Genomic DNA, 25,595 nt, shown 5'->3' on the forward strand with positions numbered 1-25,595 from the left:
GTCCCTGGCTGGGCAGGGCTTGGCTCCAGCTGTGAATGGAATTCCTCTCCCCCAGTAAGACGGGGGCTGGCAGGAGGAAGTCAGGGGTGGGATTTCATCCCAGTCCTCTCACCAACCAGGGCTCTGGGGTCAGTTCCCCTCTCTGCCTGTCCCTTAATAAAGCAGAGTATGTGGAGATGAGGGCAGCCTTTTCACATTACAGCCACGTAAGTGTGGAGTGGGGGACTCTATAACAGACTAGCTAAAGGAATGTGACCAATGCTCTCAAGTTGGTTAATTATACTCCCTAACCCCCACACAGCATCTCCCCTGCTGCATCAAGCTGCTGATTGAGCTGGAGGAGTGGGACTGGAAAACAGCATATAGAGAAGTCAAAGGAGTGTAATTAACCAGCTAGGAAGGGCTGACATGCTTCACAGCTGGTTAATCTCAGTTATTCCACTCAGATCTGGAGTGGAGCAGTGTGTAGTGCTGAGGGCGAGGGGAAGAGCAGGTCAAAGAGAATGCTAGCATGTCATACCCATACATACCAGCTCCAGCATACAAGTCTGGGAAAAGCAAAACTGAGAGGCCCATGAAGAGTATGGCATTGCTGTAATCTAGTCTGGTAACCATCCCTTAAAACCTCAAAGTCCTCTGTACACAGGGGAGGTTTCTGTTTGATTGTGGATGATAAAAAGCCATAAAAGGGATAAATGGTCACTGCTCCAATCCAAGACAGCATGTATTTAAGGGAAAATGACTCAGGTATCCTTTCTTTGGCAGTAAAGGAGTTTTTTTGTTGGTGGGTTTTCTTCACTCCCGACCCTGTCTCCTGATTCTTTGGTTTAGTGGGGCTCTCTCTGAACTCTCATCATCCCCCATTGCTACAGAAGAAAGCTGGGACCGCCGATGGATTTTCTATCATTTCCATTCCCCTCCATGCACAGGCAGAGTGCAGTGGCTGGAACACTTTCAGGTCTATTGGCAGAACAGGGATCATGCAAAGTGATGTTTCACAAGCTACATCAGGTCTAAGATGAGTGCAGCAGACTTTGTAGCATGCCTTAGCTCCTTGAAGCCTTTTTATAGGACAGACTTTCCCAATAACTAAATAAACGCTTGCAGGGTTCCTGCTGCGAAATCTGAATGTCATCCTTAATGTTCAATCAATGGGTTCCACCCCAAATGTGTGACATTTGGTGTCTGAATCCACAAACTTAAAGGCCTTACAAGAAACTGTTGAGGTATTTGGTATGCATATTGGTTTAGGGTTCTAAATCAATGTGGACGTATAAAAAACAGGTTGATTTTCTTCTTTTTACAAATCATTTTTGAAAAGTAAGAAGAATGAGCGGAGGCTAGAACTGAGCAAGGATATCATATACTCTCTGTGACAGGGTGGCTTCTGCTGGAGAGTCGCCAACCCTGATTACAAAAGAGGCACGTCGCACACCTGCTTTGGCTCAGGGGCTTCCTTATAAAGCGCTTCAGGGTGTGATTGACATAAAGGAAACTAGGGCTGGTGGCTTTGGGTGGAGCAGATGGGGACCAATCTATGTGTGGCAGAAGAATCAGGGCTGAGTATGAATTTTTGTGTTTTAGTTATTGACTTTATTATGGGACCCTGACAATTGTTTGTAGCTTTTCTGTCATTAAACCAGCCCTGGGTGGGTGCGCTATTAGCCACAAGAGAGACTTTGTGGTGTTCTTAAGGAGTCTGCAAGAGGGGGCTAACAGGGCAGGGTGTCTGTAAAGTGACCCCTGACCATGAGATGATGCTTGGTAAGCAGCTACCCTACTACACTCCTATATTGAGCAAGGAATTTACTTAAAGTTCCCTTAGGTTCCAATAGTGCAAGCCATGCCTCTCAACTGCTCGCTAGTTCAACATTTGTAAACCAAGGCAGTTGAGAAGCCATGGCCACTGCACTGTGATGCTACAGTACTGTTGTGATGGGTAAGCTTACAATTCCCTGCAGAAAGAAAAAGCATTAGCAGTAAGAGGAGGCACAGATGGAATAGAAGCAAACTCACATCTCCTGATGAATGCAAAGAGTGGCAGAATAATAACCATATGAGAGAAAAGTGGATGGGAAAGACAGAGAGAACAAAAAGTGATCAATGAAAGGAAACATGGAGACAGGCAGCGGTGACAAAAATATAGGCCTATTGGCATGCGGTTGATGTAAGGTGTGTTGGGTGGTTTGTGAGATGTTTGTAGAAATGATACCTTATAAAATTCAGTAGCATTGTATTATCATGAAAAGAGCACAATTTCAAGGCAGAAGGGTTACCAGTAAAAGGCAGGCATTATTTAAAAAGAAATAAATAAATAAAAAGTGCAATGGAAAATGCCACTCTGTTGTCAAGATTGACTCTTGGAGACAAAAGCAAATGTGCACCACATAGCAGAACGCTCTTTAAAGAGATTGCTCACTCAAAGGGCCAGACCCTCTGCTGGTGTAACTCCATTACTTCAATAAGGAGGTGCAAATTCACACCAAGGGTAGGTCTACACACCAATGTAACCCAGGTTTGAACCTGGGCTCAAGCCTAATCCTCCTTGTGCCCACACACCAATTGTTAACTTAGAGTCCCAGGACCCTGCAGGCTGTAGGGTCCTAGCCCTATTGCTTTCCCGTGTGCATGTGGCCCTAGTTTGACTCGGGTCCCAGAAGTCCTCCGGATGTATCCCAGAGTTCCTTGGGGCAACTTCCTTAGTCCTCTCTATGCTGACAATCTGTGGTGCAGTCTATTGCAAAAGGAAGCCACACCTCCCTGTGCAAATAGCAGAAGCTCAGATCAGCAATGACCCATGGCCTGCTGAACACAGATCTGCAAGCGCACAATCAGACAGCCTGCAGGGGTTTCAATGGAGACCAATCAGAAGAAATTTTTGCAAAGAGAGTGGCTTCCTGGTCACAAGCCAGCTTTTGGTGCATGCTGCCTAGGTGCCCCTGCACACGCAGCCCTGGTGGGGGGCAGAGAGCAGCAGGGATTAAGCTAGGCTGCTAAAAGTCCGGTTGGCGGTGCAGCGGGGCTGGCAGGCTCCCTACCTGGCTCCGTGCGGCTCCCGGAAGCGGCCAGCATGTCTGGCTCCTAGGCACAGGAGTGGCCATGGGGGCTCCATGAGCTGCCCCCACCCGAGTGCCAGCTCCGCAGCTCCTGTTGGTGGAGGCGGCGCTTGCGGGCGCGGGAAGTGCACAGAACCCACTGACCCCTCCGCCTAGGAGCCAGACATGTTGCCGCTTCTGGGAGCTGCCTGAGGTAAGTGCTGCACGGCCGGAGCCCGCACCCCAACCTCCTGTCCCAGCCCTGAGCACACTCCTGCATCCCTGGCCCCACCCCGGATCCCGCACCCTCTCCCGCACACCAACCCCTTGCCCCAGCCCTGAGCCCTCTCCCGCACTCCGAATCCCTCGGCCCCACCCCAGAGCCTGCACCCCCAGCTGGAACCCTCCTCCCCTCCCACATCCCAACCCCCTGCTCCAGCCCAGAGCCCCCTCCTGCATCCTGAATCCCTCATTTCTGACCCCACCCTGGAGTCTACACCCCCAGCTGGAGCCCTCCTCCCCTGCACCCTTGCCCCAGCCTGGTGACAATGAGTGAGGGTGGGGGAGAGCGAGCGAAAAAAGGAGGGGGAAATGGACTGAGCGGGAGTGGGGCCTCAGAGAAGTGGCGGGGCGCAGGGGCAGGGCAAGGGTGTTCGGTTTAGTGCGATTAGTCTGGGGTTGCCAACTTTCTAATCAGCTGTCCTGCAGGGAGTGGGAGCAGCCGAGCTCCTGGGTCAGCACAGCTGGGGAAGGGATGACCCCAACACCCCAATCAGTCCCCCTCCCTTTAGGGCAGCCATTTGGTCCTTTCCTCTGTTCTTGGGCCTCCCCCCATCCCCCCTGATGCTGTATGTGCAGGGGCACCCGGGCAGTGTACACCATCAGGACAATAAGTGGGAGCCAGCCCCAACACTTCCCCACAGCCCCTCAAGGATTCCTTATCCCTGCCTCTGGGGTGCGGCGGCGGCACTTCGCCCTGGGGATGCACTTCACTACTCTGTAGCCAGGCTGGGGTGTGTATGTGTTTTTCCTTCGAAACCTACATTTTACCAACCAAACACAAACATCTTCATTGAACATCCTATTTTAAACATGCAGAATTGCAAAGTTTCATCTTAATAGTTTGACAGCCCTGGAGACTGATGTCCTCATTATCCTCAGAACAGGTGCACATGGGCATGTTCCTGCCAATGTGACTCAGCCTCGAGATGGAGAGCCCAGTTCTCATATTAGGTGGTAGTTCAGTATAAAGCCTTCTCAAACTGCAGTCATTCTACTGAGACAGCCACCAAAGGAGCATATCATGCTGTTTATGTACTTGTGTGCTTCTTATCAGCACCAGCATCCCATTGATAGCACTGTCACAGTTAGGAAACAATGTGGGCAGTGGAGTTTTCCCACAGTGCACCATGCTTCTATGGCTACCATGTCAACAGTGGGAGGGGGGTACTAAGTATTAAGCACTCTGGCATAGGGATACTTTGACTTAGGTCTGTGCACTGCAGTGTGGACGCCAGAGCCCTAGGTTCCAGTGTAACCCACACACCTCCTGGGTGTGGTGTTCTGTCCCATCTAGTGGCACCGAGACCACTTAGAGAGAGAGAGAAAAAAAATGAATCTGCTCTATAGCCTTAGTTAAGAGCCAGTTGGCTTTTAGCTCATGCTGTAGAGCAGGGGTCGGCAACCTCTGGCACACGGCTAGCCAGGGTAAGCACCCTGGCGGGGCGGGCCGGGCCAGTTTGTTTACCTGCCGCGTCGGCAGGTTCGGCCGATCGCGGCTCCCACTGGCCGCGGTTCGCCGTCCCAGACCAATGGGGGCAGCGGGAAGTGGCGGACAGCACATCCCTTGGCCCGCGCCGCTTCCCACAGTCCCCATTGGCCTGGGACGGCGAACCGCGGCCAGTGGAAACCGCGATCGGCCGAACCTGCCGACGCGGCAGGTAAACAAACTGGCCCGGCCTGCCAGGGTGCTTACCCTGGCGAGCCGTGTGCCAGAGGTCAGAAAATCCTCAATTTAGGGTTAAAATATAGTGTAGATGCTCAAGCCTAAGGTTCCCTGACATGTGCCAGCTGACTCATGTCCCGCTGACATTGCTGTACAAACAATGTAAGAGGAAATAAGGTTGTTGTTTTTTTTAAATAAAAGTTGTCTCAGCTAGGGCCTGAAATTCACTTTCCATCAGTATCAATAGATTTTAAGGCTAGAAGGGACCATTATGGTCATCTAACCAGACCGCTTGCATAGCACAGACCAGAGAATTCCATCTAGTAATTCCTGCATCAAGCCCAAATCTTGTGTTTGAGCTAGAGTGTAATTTTTAGATAGACATCAAATTTTGATGTAAAGACTTGAAGTGGTGGAGAATCTACCACATCCCTTGGGGAGTTGTACCAATGATTAATTATCCTCACAGTTAAATATTTTACTTACTCCTTATTTCTAGCTTGAATTTAGCTAGGCTTCAGCTTCTAGCCATGAGATCTTGTTATGCCTTTGCTTGATAGAGTGAAGCACACTCTACTATCAATTCTTAGGGGGAAAAATTGTACTTGTTATAGAATAAAAATTGGGGGAAACCTGGTCTAATTGCAGGTTTATAAGTCACTGAAAAGTTTGCAGACCTCTCACTTGTTGCCTAAAAATCTCATGATAACCCAAATAGGTACATTTACAACAGAATAATATTAGTTCTTCCTGCTAGTTAGGCGAGCTTGAAGGGCCTGCATATGAGTACAGTTTCTGCAGAGCAGTATTCCTTGAATGTTGAGGCTGGGCTTCCTGTACTTTATTTTTGCTCACTGATTCTTCGGGGTTTCTTATCTCCTTTGCCATGGGAGTAATTTCCAACCAAGCTGTAACAACTGCAATCGGGCCCAAAGAAAATAAACAAAAAGGATAAATTCCTTCCCCAACCCTACAATGAATAATTTTCACTTAGGACTCAGAATATCAGAATGCATCTTAAACCCTGTGGGTTGTATCCTGGATGTTTGAAAGTTCTGCTCTTGGTGAGTCCTTGAAATTATGTAGCAAGGTATGAAAAACCCCAAGTTCTCCTGACGTTAAGTTTAAAACAGTTCTTCAAAATGTGATGAAAAAACAGCCAATGGATCAAAGTTAGTGCAATATTAATCTCTGATATAGAGCTATGGCCACTAGTATCAAGATGTAGAATGCCTGCTCAGTCCTCTATAGGGCTCAGTTCTGTCCCACTATGGCCCCTTTATGCCACTGCAGTGCAAAAAGCAACAGAGGGTCCTGTGGCACCTTTAAGACTAACAGAAGTATTGGGAGCATAAGCTTTCGTGGGTCGTGGGAGCTTATGCGCCCAATACTTCTGTTAGTCTTAAAGGTGCCACAGGACCCTCTGTTGCTTTTTACAGATTCAGACTAACACAGCTGCCCCTCTGATGCAGTGCAAAAGGCACAGTGAACTCCCAAGAGGAATTCTTGTGCAAAGGGGGCTTTCCCACTGGCATGGGGTTGACTCGATAAGCCCTGCACAACGATGTAGAGGTACAGTAACTTCTTGCTTAACGTTGTAGTTATGTTCCTGAAAAATGCGATTTTAAGCGAAACGATGTTAAGCTAATCCAATTTCCCCATAAGAATTAATGTAAAGGGGGGGGCTAGGTTCCAGAGAAATTTTTTTCACCAGACAAAAGACTATATTATATATACACACACAGTATACATTTTAAACAAACAATTTAATACTGGTACACAGTGATGATGATTGTGAAGCTTGGTTGAGGTGGTAAAGTCAGAAGGTGGGATATTTCCCAGGGAATGCCTTACTGCTACATGATGAACTAGCAATTGGCTGAACCCTTAAGGGTTAACTCGTTGTTAATGTAGCCTCACACTCTATAAGGCAGCACGAATGGAGGGAGAGGAGACTGCATGGCAGTCAGAGACAGAGACATACTCCATGTGTGTGTGAGAGAGAGATGCGCATTTCCCCTTTAAGTACGCTGACCCCAATCTAAGTACACTGCTTTTTAAGTAGATCAGCAAGCTGAGAAGGCAGCTGCTGCCAGGAAGTTCCCTCCGTCCTGAGCCCTGTTGTGTGTGTCCCCTGCTCTATGGAAAATGGGGTAAGCGGGGTGTAGGAGCGGGGGGGGAAGAGGGACACCCTGACATTATCCCCTCCCCCCCCCCCCGCACAGCAAACAGGAGTCTCCGGGGAGTAGCTCCAAGGCAGAGGGCAGGAGCAGCACCTGGCAGTGGGGGGAGGGACAGCTGAACTGCCGTCAAGCTCGGTGGCTGCCGCACAGGGAACTTAGGGGAGCAGGGAGCTGACGGGGGGCTGCCAGTCCACCCTGGTTCTAAGCCCCTACCAACTAGCTGCAACGGGCTGCTCTTCCTGCAAGCAGTGGACAAAACAGGCCAAACGATGTTATAAGGGAGCATTGCGCAACTTTAAACGAGCATGTTCCCTAATTGATCAGCAATGTAACAACGTTAACCAGGACGACTTTAAGTGAGGAGTTACTATATGTTTGGGTGCTGGGAGAGGATGGGGCCAGAATATTATGTGCTGTAACTGTCCTGAGGTGCAGACTGTGCCAAAGGCGGGGTAATTCAGAGAAACTTCTGGAGCTCCTCCTAGTTGTGTTGGGTGCCGGGGAGGCTCCTGGCCAGTGCCAGACGTTGTAGGGTGTAAAAGTGGCATGAAACATCTTGCCCATGCTCCATTTCCTGGCTGGCTGCATTTTATGGATCAAATCGCTATATTAAAAGCAAATGCAGCTGCAATCTATTCCGTTTAATGCAAATTAGGTGCGGCCCCTTGTGCTTCTACTGCTCTGATACTGCAAAGCCAACCATATTGGTGAACTCCTGTGCCTGGTCAGAGCCCCAGTGAAGCCAACAGGATTCCATGCAGAAGTCTGTGCATGTGATCCTAATTGCAGGATTAGAGCCCTACTGAGCTAAAAATACAGCACTCGTTTGGACAGGATGGGCACCCTTGGAATATATCCACTCATCAGACCTTCCCTTGACTCTAGACTATTGTAAATCATGCATATTTACAAAGACCTACCTCAAGTGAAAGTCACTGTCCACACAAGTCATCTACATGGGAAAAATAGTACTTCGAAATGCATGGTTTTGAAAGGAAAAACATTTAACAAATTTATTTTTTGTTTGACTTCAGCGCTGACCCACCAGGCTAACAGTCAGAACTCTAAATTGTCATCTTAAGAAAGTTTCGAAGAAGATTGCTCTTTTTTATTGCTTGTCTCTGAATTTCCTCCACTTTACTGATGTTTCTCTTGCATTGAGGTGCATGTAGTTTTGTAATTTGCCCCTTTTGCCAAAGCTACAATTAAAACCACAAAAATCCATAACACAATGTACAATGTGAAGATTAGTTACCTCACAGCCTTAAGCTGTATAAGTCTCCCGCCTGTTCCCAACATTTTGCCCAATGTTCTCTTCTTGTGCTATGCTGTGATTTATATATCTTAGACTGTAAGATGCTCAGGTCAGGGACCATGACTTTTATTTGCACCATCCACAACTATAGTTTATATACATAGCACATAATAATAGTAGAGGCACAGAGATTAAAGGATGATCCAGTGGTCTGGGCACTAGCTTCAGACTTGGGTTCAGTTCCCTGCTCTGCTATAGATTCCCTATGTGACGGGCAAGTCACTTATGCCTGAATGCACAAAGGATGTAGGTGCCTAAGTCAGTTTCAGAACTGCTGCAATGCATAAAACTCCCACTGAAACCCTGTAGGCACCTAAGATTTTGGAGATTTTTTTGGCAATAAAATTCCCTAAGTACCTATGTTTCCACTTCTGATATGTGCACTGCTGCCTCCCTGTGGGCGTCCACATGCGTATCTCCCCACCGAAGCCCCAGAGTGATTCACAAACAAGCGTTCAGCTGCCTAAGTCACAGACCCTACCCTGTCACCATGCTTTCAGAGACCATCTAGCAGCTCAGGCTCTGCAGATACATTCACACAAAACAGCTGAGGCAGAGCAACCTTTCTCATGACTCCTAGCCTAGTGGTTAGGGTATTCATGTGAGAGACCGTAGGTTCAAGTCCCTCCTCCACCAGAGAGGGAGAAGAGGCTGATCTCTGTTCAATTCAATACCTATCTCCCTTTGTGCAACCAGTGGTAATAGTACTTCCTCACAGGAATGTAGTGAAGAGAAATATATTACTGATTGTGAGGTGCTCAGATACTATGGTAAGGGTGGGGGGCAAGTAAGTACGATACAGAGATCTTTTGCGTCATGCAGCCTATCCCTCTGCCACTGCCAGATTGTTCCTTTCACTGTATATTGCCTTTTTTAGGGGACATTACTTCATGGAAAACAGCTTTTACCGCTACGCTTGTGTGAAATGCTGTTTGTACAGGAGTGGATACACAGAAAGAACTGACACAAATGCCTGTGAGATGACATCATGAGTGGCATGAATGTGTCCGTCAGGCTGTTGTCAATACTGCTGACAGAATTCCACAGCATTAAGGACAATACAGCACACAATGGAACTCTAAAGACCATAAAGCTGTCTGCGCTGGACATCTGACTTTCCCTTTCTTCCATGAGGAGTTCATCTGCCAGTAAGATGTTCATATGTTGGACCCCTTTATTCATTCCCCAGCTCAGGAGGACAGATGACTTGGTAGCCTTTATTTTTAAAGTGAGCTGCTATTTACACATGCCTAGTTTGGATATGAAATACAGATGAGTCTCTTTAATAGGTTCAGTATTTAGGCTCAGATCACATAATCCCTCCAAAACCTGGATGCTTATCTGAAGCCAATTCATAGTCTCTGAACCTCTTGTGAAACAGAGGGTTTAGGGAATACGCTCTCACCAGAGATTTTGAGTACTTCTATCTTCTGGTCAGACTAAAAGACCCCAGGATCAGCACTTCTTGCAGTGTAGCTGCATTTCCAGTCCCTGCTGGAACCTGGATATAAAGACATGCGGCATCTGGAGGAGGGGAAATGAATCAAAGGCTTTTCTAAACTTTAGGTTCAGTTCAAGTTTTAGGTGAAGATTCACAGGCAGGAAGTTGAGTTGTCTTATGCAAACTAGTTGTCCCATCCCTAGCTTGCAGTTTGAAGTGCTGCCACAAAGGCATTTACTATAGGTATAGATACTACACTTGGACCACAGCTCAAAGAGCCTATAGGTATGTATACCTATAGGTATGTAGACAGAGTACAGTGCCTGGGCCACTTCAAACAGCTCAGGCCTCAGTAGGAAGGGTAACGAAGAGAGAAGACTTAGTAAATGGAAGAAAGAAAGAACTTCTCTAGAGGGAAGAGTAGGTGCTCAGATACCTTGATGGTGGGCATGATATAGGATAGAATAATTATTCTACAGAGAGAAAACAGTTTGAGACTATTCATTTCATATGTTGGTTACTTAAGGTTTTAATCCTGTTTAAAAAGGCTTATGTCCCTCACACTTTTCACCACCTTTTGCCAGAGTTGTGACAGCATCATTGCACCCTTCCTTGCAAGCCATATGGGATTATGCTGCAATCATTCTTTCCTTTCTGACTTCAGTCTGCTTTGGCCTTTAAGAAATATGTCAACACTTGTGTTAAGTGGGATTTAGTTAGATGCCTATTACAAAAAAAAATCATTAAATGGTGTTGTTTCAGAACAAAACCTGTAATTTGGAAACGGTTCTAAAAACAAGGTATACATTTCCTACTCTTGCCTGCTATCCATGTCAGGCAAACAAAGCTCTTGTCTCCTTGACAACCAGGATACAAACAACAAGCCTTACCTGGCTCATCTTTGCCATTGTGTCTCAGTTAGCTGTAGATTTATGGGCGCCAGGAAGAAGCATTCCTATCCCCTGAACATTATTTGTCTCTTTAATTCTCCCTCTGACAGGCAAGAGACTTTTTAAAGAAAAGATACTAAAACAACGTGCTAGTGCTGTCCATGCCAGAGTAAACTTGTGTTTTCTGGCTGAAACATCTGTCAGGTGACTGATTACGCTTTCTATTTATAGGACTCCGAGATAAAGCTACTCCTGGCGTAGGTGGAGTTATGATATGCCATTTCTCGTATGCAACAAATGCTCCACCCATGTGCTCTAAGAGGGAAGCTGGATACCTTGTTCATTTGTCACATCAAACATCATTCTATACATTTGGCAAAGGTCTAATCTGGAGGTGTGTATTTGTCCATCTAAGGCGTTAGACAATCCATCACTTAAAATATCTGAAAACCCGAGAACTCTCTAGTCCCAGCCTGCTGAAATACTAGAAAAACGTACCCATGTCCTAGACAATCAGTGCTGGATGCTATGAAAAGCTATCCCCTCACCTGGTGATCCAGAGATCAGAATCACTACAGACAGCACAGAGAGCCAATTATCTGCTTTCCTGATTGGACATAAGATACTATGGTCCCAGAATAAGAGGACAAATCAGGTTGAAAGAAAGTGTTTAAATTCTTATTTCTACAGTACCCTTCTCCTCCTTTGCATGTGATGCACCCATATGGGCATATAGCCATGTGGATGTGGGTGTAGCTGGGAGACTGTACATGCCATGCATGACAGAATATTTTTGGCAAATAAGAACATTCCACTCTTCCGTACAATATTTTATCCAATGCTTTATCAGATCTGGTTTAAAAATAGCCCAAGCAATAGGACATCCCTGGGAATATCTCCTATAGTCTAAGAGGTCTCATTGTAGATTTTTCTTGATATTCATCTTGCATTTTTCTTTGTTCTATTTAATCATGCTTAGCCATACCTCTTTCAACCACACTAAACAATTCCTCTTCCTTGCTGGACTTTACTTCTATCAAATCCTTGTGGATATATTTTCTTTATTTGTTGTTTAGCCAAAAAGTACATATTTACGGTTAGATTATCCTTGGGTTAGGTAGCCTCTGCTGGTGTAACCCTGGGCACATGAGCCCTGGTAGCGGACAGCTGGCGTACTGGAGTAATACAGAGGGGGTAACATCAGCACAAAGCCTTTATGAGCTTCCTCAACCAAGTGTTCCACGGCTGGCCAGCAGAGCCCCCAGTGGGGGGGGGGGGTTGCTGGTGGAGCACTGGAGTGCTAAAAGTGGCTAGGGGATGCTTTGATTCAGGACTTCCCCAGGCTGCTCTCTCTGGGAGAGGGGGGCTCTTATGGAGGCCTGACCATAGTTTAAAGCTGCTCTCCCCAGGCAAACCTCGTAAAAGAGAACAGCAACAGAAATGCTCCCTGCCCTTCTTTGTGGGTGACTCTCCCCTGGGATGAAATCACCCCCACTGCCTCAGAGGGTGGAATTTGAAGCATCAGGCATAGGCCATTGCTAGTGGTGATCAGAGAGTTGAAAGGAGAAAGTACATTCTGTATTCACTTGCACTTGTTCAAACAACATCTTATCCTGTTAATTTTCTGACCATCTTTATAACAAAAAGGGAGCAAAATGAGTTCGATCTCTATTCACAGTGGTATTGACAACTTCTCCTAAATCAGCATCATCACTTGTGCCTAACAAGTCCAGCCCCTCACTGGGGTAGTGCAAGCTGTACCACAGTGACAGAAGCTACTGGAGCCATGATGACTGCTGGAGCTTCCCAGTGTGCCGGGGTACATATCCACTGCAACGCTAATGGCGTGTAAGCACATGCTCCTCGCCGTAGTAGGACACCTTGCTGACCAGTTTGGAGCAGGAATCAGTGCAGTCCTTCCTCCTCCAATTCAATAAGGCAGGAATAACATCAATCTCTGTGGCACACCACTGGGGATGGGGCTGCATTGCCCCTCATCCCTACCCTTTGCTTATGGTGCTTCAACTAGTTTTCAGTCAAGAGACAACTGTACCCAGTGGTGCAAGTATGGTGGTATGGTACTGTACGCTGTACCAGTAAGGTATTTATAGCTGGTACGGCGTAATGGAAAGATACAGGAGAAGCCCAGCCCCACCTCCAGCCCTTCCACGCAGCTGCGTCTCCTGAGTCCTCCTGCCTGGGGTCTGTACAGAGATAAGGGCTCTCCGGAACCACAGCGGGGAAACTAGCAGAATGTGGGGCCGCCAGGCAGCCTCATGCTGGCAACTCCTTTGCTGCGGCTGCTGTACCGCCCCCAGCCTGGCCCCCAGCCCTTCCACGCAGCTGCATCTCCTGAGTCCTCCTGCCTGGGGTCTGTACAGCAGAAGTCTCCGGCGCAGCGAGAGGAGGACAGAGCCTCCCTCCTCCCCCTGGTAACGTGGGATGGATGTGAATCATGGGGAGGGGACAGGGAGAGTGCAGGGGCACTGGGCTGGGGGCAGGGTGGGGAGGAGTCATGTGGAGGGATCACATGGGGAGGTCCCTTTGTGTCCCTCCCCTGAGTGCAGTATACCAGCAATAAATGATTTCTACTTGCACCACTGACTGTACCCAAGCCAATTTAGATGCATTGCTCCAAGTAAAATGTTGATACATATTCTATCAAATGTTTCTCTAAAATGTAGGGGTGGGATCCTAGCTCCATTGAAGTCAGCAAAGGCTTTGCCATTGACTACGGTGGGGCCAGGATTTCACTCCAGATAGTATGCTAGAGCATCTAGCCCAATGCTGTACTGGCACAAAGATGCCCAAAATCCAGCTTAGCTGGACAGTAAAGGATTCTCTAAGCATAGGGCAGCTTCTCTGCTAGATCTGCACCAAACCACCCCCATAAACACACTGGCTGCTGATATAAGAGCAGGGCCAAAGGTAAGGGGGCATGGTCAAGGCTCCTTCACACCCAGCTAACAGCCAATAGAAAGTACAGCAGCCCCAGTCTCGGGGAAGCACCAAAGTGGCTTAAAGCTACAAGCTCTTGAACTGTGCTGAGCGCTCCTGAGACACAGCCTGGGATCTGGCCCATCACATCTACAGCGTTCCTTTCCTCCACTCATTCCGTAATTCAGGCCAAAAAACCAATCATGTTTGTCTGGCATGTTTTATCCTTATAAACTCAAACTGTTTATTGCACGACTCTTTTTGTCTAAGTGCTTACAGACTTCCCCGCCCAAACACATATTCCCCCTTAATACTTTCTCCAAACATTTCCAGTCCTGTAGTTCTTTGGGTATTACTGCATTAGGAAGGAGGGTTGGAGAGCAATAGTTTCATGTGCCTGTAGATGAACCAACTTATCCAGAACTAATTTGTGTAGCAGTCTGCCAACAAGGGTGTCCACACCAATGCTTTGTGTGCTGTCTGCTGACTTTTCCTAACAGTGTCACTTTTCTGGGCTGTGTGTTGGATGCATGCTGTCTGCCCTGAAAGCATCCTCAAGATCTGAAGTTTGGGGGCAGGAGCATAACACCATTTCATTCCTACTCTTTGTATATTGCTGACCTTCTAGCCAAAGTGAATTCCAATTTTTTTTTTTAATTCAAGCAACTGTTCCCTGGAACTTTTGAGGCATGCCGTTAGCTTATACGCATGTTATATGCATTGAAGAGTTCTTAACATAAATCCACTATGCTTAGAAGATTAAAACAGAAAAGAACATTAAAGACATAAGTAAAATGAGACTGAATTATAGTCTGTTACATTTTAGTTCTTTACATAGCACCTTGGATCCAAAGACCCTAGAGAATCATAGATGTTAGAAACAGGGCCGGCTCTAGCGTTTTTGCTGCCCCAAGCAGAAAAAAAAAAAAAGGAAAAAAAAAGCTGTGATTGCAAGCGGCGGCAGCTCTACCGCCGCTTCATTCTACGGCGGCAATTCAGTGGCAGGTCCTTCGCTCCGAGAGGGAGTGACGGGCCCACCGCCGAACGTGCCGTCCCCCTCTTCATTGGCCACCCCAGGTACCTGCTTGCTAGGCTGGTGCCTGGAGCCGGCCCTGGTGAGAAACAAAATAGACCTAGTAGTAGGGTTGCCAACTTTTTAATTCCAGAAAACCGAACACCCTTGCCCTGGCCACTGTCTCTCCCCTTCCCTGAGGCCCCACCCCTGCCTGATATCCCGCCTCCCGCTCACTCCATTCCCCCACTCTCTGTTGCTTGCCCTCCCCCACCCTCTCTCACGTGCTCATTTTCACTGCAAGGACTAAATAGGCATATGTACTGTTTTGACAGATATATTATTATGGTGTTGGTCCTGCTTTGAGCAGGGGGTTGGACTAGATGACCTCCTGAGGTCTCTTCCAACCCTGATATTCTATGATTCTATGATTATGCTAAGTTCAGGTTTTATTTGTTACAAGATGCTAGAGCTGGCAGCAAAATAATCAAAAAGAGTATATTTTTAAAAAAATGAAATTTCACAAAGATTTTCATGATTGTTTTCCCTCTCCTCTTCCCATTTTTCATAATCAGCTTCATGTTTTTTGGTCACTAACGTTGTTGTAATTTTATCCTAGTGCCACTGAAGTCAGCAAAGGCTTTGCCATTGACTGTGGAATTAGGACCACACATTATCACAGCTGCAATGGGTCCATTAAAGGCCCACTCCCAAAGCCCAGATACAAATCCATAGAGCACAACCACAGAAATGCACACCTGTCCAGATACATATAAAAATAAATCTGCAGAAACTGACTCCCACACCTACATGCAGTTACACATGTGTATTCATGTGTACACATCTAGCAGGCAGTAACGCATATACTGCCATACTATTTATTATTACAATTGTTGTTTAGTACCTACAGACCCCAACTAAGATCAGGGCTCCAGGGTGGTAGGTGCTGGACATACACATAAAAGAGGGTGTCTGCAACAAAGAGTTGATAGTGTAGCTATACAAAGGTGGGGAGAAATGTCTGATACATTGACTCTTCTGCAATTACATTCACTTTTTAAGAAATAATACATTTCTTTTAAAGTTCCCTTCTCTTTTAAAAAGAGTACACACACAAAATGAATACACACATATTTTATGTCATTTTTTTTTTGTGCGCAAGCCAGCAAAAGGAATAAAAGTCAAATAGTTAGACTGCAAATTTTATTCTCACAGGTATACACAATTGCGGCAATACACACACCTCCCTACACAAAGAGACACAGTTTCTTACACACAATGCATGCATGGACACACTTGCCTACACAGAGACATTTTTTTCATACACTTTTCCAGGGGCTGGCTAAATCACCCAGCCAGGAAGGGAAGAGGGTGGGCTGGAGGGGAAAATAAGGGTGGGGGTGGAGGAGAGAAGATGGGGAGGGAAAGAGGCCAAGGACAAGAGCAGGATGGGGGTGAGAGGGAGGAGTGAAGGAGAGAGTGTTGGGGGTATGTGGGGTGGATGGGGATGCAGGGGGAAGCAGAAAGTTACAGGTGCATGAGGACGTGTGGGGCAAAGGGGTGTCTAGGGACATAATGGGAGTGCAGCAGTGTATGGAGGTGAATGGGGTGCAGAGCTGTGGGGGTGAGGGACCTGGGGGTGGTGGCTCTGGGAGGTGGAGGGCTAGAATGGGTAGGTGTGGGGGGCAGGCTGGGATGGGGAGGGATGCAATGATGGGGGGAGGAGGCGGGGGTGGGACGGGGAGGGATGCAGTGAAGGGGATGGGGCGGGGAGTTGGGATGGGGAGGGATGCAGTGACAGGGGGATGGGGACGGGGAGGGATGCAGTGACAGGGGGATGGGAGTGCGGCGGGGTTGGGATAGGGAGGGATGCAGTGACGGTGGGTGGGGATGTGGGGGTGTTGGGACGGGGAAGGATGCAGTGACGGTGGATGGATATGTGGGGGGGTTGGGACGGGGAGGGATGCAGTGACGGTGGATGGATATGTGGGAGGGTTGGACGGGGAGGGATGCAGTGACGGTGGATGGGGATGTGCGGGGGTTGGGACGGGGAGGGATGCAGTGACGGTGGATGGGGATGTGCGGGGGTTGGGACGGGGAGGGATGCAGTGATGGTGGATGGGGATGTGCGGGGGTTGGGACGGGGAGGGATGCAGTGACGGTGGATGGGGATGTGGGAGGGTTGGGACGGGGAGGGATGCAGTGACGGTGGATGGGGATGTGGGAGGGTTGGGACGGGGAGGGATGCAGTGAGGGGGATGGCAGTGCAGCCCCATTCCCAGCACTCGAAGATGGGGATACACATACCTCCAACTCCTGGGTGCCAGCGATGGGGCGACAGACTGTGGTTCACAGCAGAGCACATGCCGCAGCTCAAGCCCAGCCACAGGAGGATCGTGAGGAGAAGAGGACGGGCAGCAGCAGGAGAGGCGAGTGCCTGCTGAGCGCTTGCGAGTGGGCTAGTTCCTGCTCTGCCCTGCCCCAGCCAATGGGAGCTGTGCCTGCGAGCAGGGGGCAGAGCAGCACGCGGACTCCACCGCTCCCTCCCCCGGCAGCCCCTAAGGCTGGGAGCCGGACATGCTGGCTGCTTCTGGATCAGGGAGCTGTGCACGGCGCTAGCAGGGATCCTGCCAGCCCTGCTGCAGCGCCACACTGGGCTGCTGAGAGCGGGTTTGGGCCCCGGTGAAAAAAAATTTTCGGGCCCCCAGCAAGGGTGGACCAGCTAAACAAGAGGCGGGGAAGCTGGGAAAGCCAGGCCCTGGGCCCCCTTCCGGACTGCCGGGCCCCGGTAATTTGTACCGGCTTCCCCCCCCTCGTCGGCCCTGGCGCCACAAACCGGACATTCAACAGCCCGGTCAGCACAGCCATCAGGATTCCTTTTCGACTGGGTGTTCCAGTCCAAAATCAGACACCTGGTCACCCTATCTCAGGGGTGGGCAAACTTTTTGGGCTGAAGGCCACATCTGGATGGGGAAATTGTATGCAGGGCCGGGCAGGGGGTTGGGGTGCGGGAGGGAGTGCGGTGTGCAGGAAAGGGCTTGCGGCAGGGGTGCAGGAGGGGTGCGGACTGCGGGAGGGGGGCTCAGGGCAGGGGGTTGGGGTGCAGGAGGGTTGAGGGGTGCAGCAGGGGGCTCAGGGCAGGGGGTTGGGGTGCACAGGGGTGCAGGGTGCAGCAGGGATTTCAGGGCAGGGATTGGGGTGCAGGAGGGGCATGGGGTGTATGATGGGGCTCAGGGCAGGGAGTTGGGGTGCAGGAGGGGTGCGGGGTGTACAAAGAGTCTCAGGGCAGGGTGTTGGGGTGCAGGAGGGGTGAAGAGTGCAGGAAGGGGCTCAGGGCAGGGGTGCAGGAGGGGTGCGGACTGCGGGAGGTGGCTCAGGGTAGGGGGTTGGGGTGCACAGGGTGCAGGGTGCAGCAGGGAGCTCAGGGCAGGGGGTTGGGATGCAGGAGGGAGTGCGGTGTGCAGGAAGGGGCTCAGGGCAAGGGATTGGGGCAGAGGAGGGGTGCGAGGTGCAGGCAGGGGGCTTAGGGCAGGGAGTTGGGGGGTGGGGTGCAGGAGGGGTTCGGGCTCCAGCCCAGCGCCGCTTACCTAAAGCGGCTCCGGGGTGGCAGCGGCGCACTCTAGGGCCAGGGTAGGCTCCCTGCCTGCCTACCCTATCCCCAGCCCGCACCACTCCAGAAAGTGCTGCGGCCCCTGGGGGAGGGAGGGTGGAGGGCTCCGCGTGCGCTGCCCTTGCCGCGCCTCCAGGTACCTCCCCCAAATCTCTCATTGGCCGCGGTTCCCTGTTCCTGGCCAATGGGAGCTGCGGGGGGCGGTGCCTGGAGGCAAGGGCAACGCATGGAGCCTTCTGCCCCCCCGCCTGCCCGGGGGCCGCAGGGACGTGGTGCTGGCCACTTCTGAGAGCGGCATGGGGCCCACGGAGCCATGGGGGGCAATCCTGGGAGACGGATTGAAAGCCCTGAGGGGCCGGATCCAGCCCGCGGGCCGTAGTTTGCCCACCCCTGCCCTATCTAGTAGGCCATCCCCTCCATCTCCATACAAATGCAGGGTAGAAGCAAGAAGGGAAAATAAAGCTGGATTTTTTCAGAGGTGCCCGGCATCCACAGCTACAACTGAAGCCGCTGGGAATTGTGAGCATTCAACAGCTTTGAAAATTCAGCCCAAAGTGTACAGAAGAGAGTGCTGGGGACATGTGGGGAGCTGAAGGGATGCCAAAGAAGATCCATCTGAATCAAACTAGCCCATTTATATATAACAACACCTCTTCAAGCCCTAGGAACTGAACCAATTAAAAGCACAATATCCTTAATACAATTAAAATACAAATAAGTCTCTCTACTTGGCTCAAATAATATACAACAGCCAATGTAAAATAATAAACTCATAATATGATAAATCTTAGTGGGTTACATTCATAATGTTAAAATATTGCTCGAGCATGCAGGGGTGTAATCAGCAAGGCCAAAGCACAATTGGAGTTGCAGCTAGCAAGGAATGTGAAGGTAACAAGAAAGGTTTTACAGGTATGTTATCAACAAGAAGAAGGTGAGGGAAAGTGTAGGACCCTTACTGAATGGGGGATGCAACCTAGTGACCGATGATGTGGAAAAAGCTGAAATACTCAATACATTTTTTGCCTTGGCCTTCACAGATAAAGTCAGCTCCCAGACGGCTGCACTGCGCAGCACAGTATGGGGAGGAGATGAGCAGTCCTCAGTGGTGAAAGAACAGGTTAAGGACTATTTAGAAAAGCTGGACATGCACAAGTCCATGGATCCAGATCTAATGCATCAAGGGTGCTGAGGGAGTTGGCTGATGTGATTGCAGAGCCATTGGCCATTATCTTTGAAAACTCGTGGCAATCAGGAGAGGTCGATGATTGGAAAAAGGCAAATATAGTGCCCATCTTTAAAAACAGGAAGAAGGAGAATCTGGGGAACTACAAACTGGTCAGCCTTGCCTCAGTCCCTGGAAAAATCATGGAGCAGGACCTCAAGGAATCCATTTTGAAGCACTTGTAAGAGAGGAAGGTGATCAGGAACAGTCAACATAGATTCACCAAGGGCAAGTCATGCCTCACCAACGTGATTGCCTTCTATGATGAGATAACTGGCTCTGTGGATATGGGGAAAGTGGTGGACGTGATATATCTTAACTTTAGCAAAGATTTAGTTATGGTCTCCCAAAGTACTCTTGCCAGCAAGTTAAAAAAGTATGGATTGGATGAATGGACTATAAGGTGGATAGAAAGCTGGCTAGATCCTCAGGCTCAATAGGTAGTGATCAATGGCTTGATGTCTAGTTGGCAGCTGGTATGCGGAGTGCCCCAGGGGTCTGTCCTGGGGCCGGTTTTGTTCAACATCTTCATTAATGATCTGGATGATGGACTGGATTGCACCCTCAGCAAGTTCGTGGATTACTCTAAACTGGGGGGAGAGGTACATATGCTAGAGGGTAGGAATAGGGTCCAGAGTGACCTAGACAAATTAGAGGATTGGGCCAAAAGAAATCTGATGAGGTTCAACAAGGACAAGTGCAGAGTCCTGCACTTAGGATGGAAGAATCCCATGCACTGCTACAGGCTGGGGACTGACTGGGTAAGTTGCAGTTCTGCAGAAAAGGACCTGGGAATTACAGTGGATGAGAAGCTGGATGTGAATCAGCAGTGTGCCCTTATGACACGAAGACTAACAGCATATTGGGCTGCATTAGTAGGAGCATTGCCAGCAGATTGAGTCCAGAGGAGGGCAACGAAAATGATTAGGAGGCTGGAGCACATGATTTACGAGGAGAGGCTGAGGGAACTGGGATTGTTTAGTCTCCAGAAGAGAAGAATGAGGGGGGATTTGATAGCAGCCTTCAACTACCTGAAGGGGGGTTCCAAAGAGGATGGAGCTAGGCTGTTCTCAGTGGTGGCAGATGACAGAACAAGGAGCAATGGTCTCAAGTTGTAGTGGGGGAGATCTAGGTTGGATATTAGGAAAAACTATTTCACTAGGAGGGTGGTGAAGCACTGGAATGGGTTACGTAGGGAGGTGGTGGAATTTCCATCATTAGAGATTTTTAAGGCCCAGCTTAACAAAGCCCTGGCTGGGATGATTAGTTGGCGTTGGTCCTGCTTTGAGTAGGGGGTTGGACTAGATGACCTCCTGAGGTCTCTTCCAACCCTAATCTTCTATGATTCTATGAGCCTGTATAAAATATATTTACACATAATCTTATTTGTATTAAAGTAGCATCTAGGGATCCTAACCAAAATTCCTCAAGGCCCCATTGCATTAGGCCCTTTACAAACACATAGTAAACATACACCTGCCCTGAAGAGCTTATCATCTAAATAGCCAAGACAGACAAAGGGAAATAGGGACACAGAGAGATGAGGGGACTTGCCCAGTGCAGAGCTGGGAATAGAACTTGGGTTTCCCTTCACGGTAGTTTGATGCTCTAGCCACGCCACCCTTAAAACTGCACACCGCTGCCCCAGTCCCGCAGTTCATTTGTCCTGGGGAAAGATGTGTCTTACTGCAGATCCTGGTGGTTACCAGGATCTCCTTGGGATCCAAGGGAGAAGTGAATTGAGGAGGCCTGACTATAAACCTCTCCCCTTATTGACGATGGGGCTCAGCTCAAATGCCTCCTTTTTGGTCACAAATGCTATGGTATCACCTGAGAAAAGAGACAATCCCAAAGGTAGTTGGGGTCAAAGCCATTTAAAATGTGTATTCTATTTATTTATCTTATTTTTAGAGTGCCAGTTCACCAGAGAGCAATGGGCAGATCAGTTCTGGTGGGCTCGATAAAGTTCAGATGACACTGAAAGACCAGGGTTGAAATAAAACCCTTATGATCACTGGCAAAAATCAGTTATCAACCTACATATAGGCATGGACCCAAAAGATTGTACTAGTTTTTATCCATTCTCCCAGCTCCCCCAAACACTGCAGAGATCATATTCCATTGGTTTTCCATTGTCAGATATGTAGAAGGGGCAATCTGGGGTGGGGCTTCAGATCAAAGAGGTATAGTGGACACATTTTAATATGCTCTCTTCCTGACATTGTTGCCCAGTTTCTCTCACAGTTTACTCTTACCTCTTGCAGAAGTAATCCACACTGGGTGTAGTACTGATCAGGGGCGCTACACTTTAACTTGCATCCGTGTAATCATTTCACAGCAAATAGGTCTGAATTTGGCTCAATGAATGTGTTGAATCCAGTACATGGTCAGGCAGCTACCTCTGGAGTGCAAATCTGAGGAGTACTGTACCAATCAAATATGTTTTCCTTATCAACAGCCATCTTGCCTCTCCAGTGACTCATTTGGTTAGTGTATAGTGGTGTTATCATGGAATTTCCTGCACTACGTCTGCCTTCATAGCAGTACGATGTGTATTTATTAGCACTGGTTGGAAGAAGAAGAAATAGAAAAATATTTCATAAAACATTTCAAAGGGGTTTCTTTTTTGCAGGCTTTAAATGGACCCAATTTCCATGAAATTCTTACTGAAATTGTTTTGACATTTTTCATTTACCATAAGTCTGGTTTTCTATAAGAAAATGCAGTTTTCGGCGAGTGACGACTTTAAAGTTTCATGTTTGAAAGAGACCATTTTATGCTGGACAAAACTTTGTTTGCAGAAAGTTTCCAACAGCTCTAGTAGTTATTCATTTAAAACAGTCAGCTATCGATCATAACCAGCATTATCCACAGGCTCTGGTTCATGCTCAGCTACTGTCCTGGTCCTCTCTGGTTTCACCGGGTGAGCCTTCGTTCAGTACAGCAAACTCCTCCTGTGCTAAGGGGACATTCTATTTATTTGTCCATCTAGGTTCTAATAATGTTTCCATCACTGGGGTATCTGAGGGCTCAGGGAGAAGTTCCTATTAGATATCATCATTAGGTATCATCACAGTGTAGCGCATTCTACATGTAGTGTATGTTGAATGATGCTTGTTACAAGAAATAGCTCCCCAATAGGGGGCATTATAGTCTGATGCTTATGTGTAGAGTAATGTCTAGGAACTTGGAGAATTCTACTTACAGGAAGTGCTTGATGAGAGGCATCTGGATATGTGGAGGAAAGAAGAAAGCATGGATGTTGTGCTGTTTTGGCTTTCTTCATATGCTTGAACACTGAACAGTGATTGCTTAGCTAGCTATATTTTACATACGATGAAACTGTCCAAGTGCATATTGCGGCTGATTATATGACTTCAGACCCTATACAGTGTAGTCTGTTCTGTATTTGATTCCAGGAAGGACAAGGAGGTTACAGACATCCTGGAGGATACACTATTATTTCCAGCAGAAAAAAATAATAAGGCAAGCTAGTGGAATAATGCACACCCTTGGGAGTAAGACAAACATTTTGTGGAAGTAACACTACTGGATCATTGACTGGTTGGCCGCACTGGCTGAAACTTGCTCAGTTATGCACAGTACATTCACAATATGAAGCTTTCATGTAAGATTCTTGATGAATTTTTGGCAGAGAGCTTATCACCAACGGTTGCAGCTGCATTTGCCTCCCCACATGTTACTCTCTCATATATAAATGTGTAGTAAATAGTCCCAGTTTTTAATCCCATTAGGCTGCACACCGTAGTGCTCTGTCTTCTGTTTTACCAGAGTCTGTTGTAATCAAATTATCTAGCACTCTGTACTCAGACATACTTTTCCTACAATGTACATGTGTGTGTAGGAAAAAAAACTGCAAAAGGCTCACAATGGTTCTATTTACAAAATAATCAAAATATCCCATCAGATTCTCACATTGGCACCAATCATGCATTATCTCAGTGACTAACTTCCATCCTAAAGTTATTGGGCCATATCTTGAAGTCTTCATCCAGGTTAAACTTCCATTCCAGCAGGAGTTCTGATTTGAATGAAGACTTTAGCTTTGGAGCCCAGTTTTCCACATGTGCTAACATTACGCAGCTCAGTCTATACTTAAGCACCTTCTTCTGCCGGAAGCGGGGAATGGGCAACAGGAGATGGATCATACCTCCCACTCTTCTCAAGTAACTTTCAGCACCCAGATTTAAAAGTGTTGCTCTTGGTCCAATGTAAACCATATTTGCCAACAATCCTACTTGTATCTACTTCCCCAGAAGCAACCACCTTCTGATTTAGACTAATTGTAAACAGGCCTTCATTGAAACTAAGTGCTAAGCAGGAGTAAAAGTAAAATTTCTCTCTTACCGATACAGGGGGGCAGCTTTGCCCACCCCACCCCACCCCCGGAAAGGGCGGGGCCTCGGGCGGAAGGGGCGTGGTTGGGAGTTCGGCGTCCCCCAGCCAGCCCACTCGGGCTGCCCAGGGCTCCAGCAGTGATTTAAAGGGCCCAGGACTTTTAAAATCGCCGGCCCCGGGGGTAGCTGCTCCTTTTGCCCTCCTCCTCCCCCGTCGTCGGCCCCGGGTGGGGGTGGGGGGGTAAAAGGGACAGGGATGTCAAAGCGCTGCTGCAGCAGCGCTTTAAGCAGGGTCCTATAAAGCGCTGCCTCGGCAGCACTTTAAAGTCAGCGGTACGGGCTGATACAGGTGGCCACTTCTTACCAGTACACCTTACTTTTACCCCTGGTGCTAAGTGTTAACAAAAGCAAACGTTTGTCATGTCTTAGACTTATGGGAGTAACACAGACATGATCAGGTACCTCTGAATTCCTTACCCCAAAGGCCTGGACTCTGGGACACCAGGCCGCCATCTCTCTCCTACCCCAACCCCTACTTCCTCCACCGCCAGGAACATTTGAACCAGGAGCCCTCACCACCACCTCTTGGAGGCTGACCTGAAAAGGTCCTAGCAAGGAACTTGCCCAGGACAGCAGTTGTATCATGGTCAAGAGGGAAGAGAACTTCAGTGCCCTATAAACCCAGACAGTAGAAATCTAGCTGCCCTGAGGCCCCCCATCCCTTCCATGAGGCAGGAACATCTACCAACACTTTCCGGGGACTGCCATCGGAAAGGCCTCTCTCTTTCCAGGAGGAAATTACTGAAGACTACATATGTAGGACCGGGAGCAGGGAGAGGGAATGGACTAAGCAAAGTAAGCTGTCATGGGATAAGAGGGAAGGTACTCTCATGGATTGGTTACTGGTTAAAAGATAGGAAACAAAGGGTAGGTATAATATTTAGAGATATACCTATCTCATAGAGCTGGAAGGGACCCTGAAAGGTCATTGAACCCAGCCCCCTGCCTTCACTAGCAGGACCAAGTACTGATTTTGCCCCAGATCCCTAAATGGCCCCCTCAAGGATTAAACTCACAACCCTGGGTTTAGCAGGCCAATGCTCAAACCACTGAGCTATCCCTCCCCCCAGAATGGAAAGAGGTAAATAGTGGTGTCCCCCAGAATTCTGTACTGGGACCAGTCCTATTCAACATATTCATAAATGATCTGGAAAAGGGGGTAAACAGTGAGGTGGCAAAATCTGAAGATGATACAAAACTACTCAAGATAGTTAAGTCCCACGCAGACTGCGAAGAGCAACAAAATGATCTCTCAAAACTGGGTGACTGGGCAACAAAATGGCAGATGAAATTTAACGTTGATAAATGCAAAGTAATGCACATTGGAAAACATAATCCTAACTATACATATAAAATGATGGGGTCTAAATTAGCTGTTACCGCTCAAGAAAGAGATCTTGGAGTCATTGTGGATAGCTCTCTGAAAACATCCACTCAATGTGCAGTGGCAGTCAAAAAAGCGAACAGAATGTTGGAAATCATTAAGAAAGGGATAGATAATAAGACAGAAAATATCATATTGCCTCTATATAAATCCATGATACGCCCACATCTTGAATATTGTGTGCAGATGTGGTAGCCCCA

The sequence above is a fragment of the Chrysemys picta genome, chromosome 1 (assembly GCF_011386835.1).
Source record: "Chrysemys picta bellii isolate R12L10 chromosome 1, ASM1138683v2, whole genome shotgun sequence".
NCBI classification, from domain to species: Eukaryota; Metazoa; Chordata; order Testudines; family Emydidae; genus Chrysemys; species Chrysemys picta.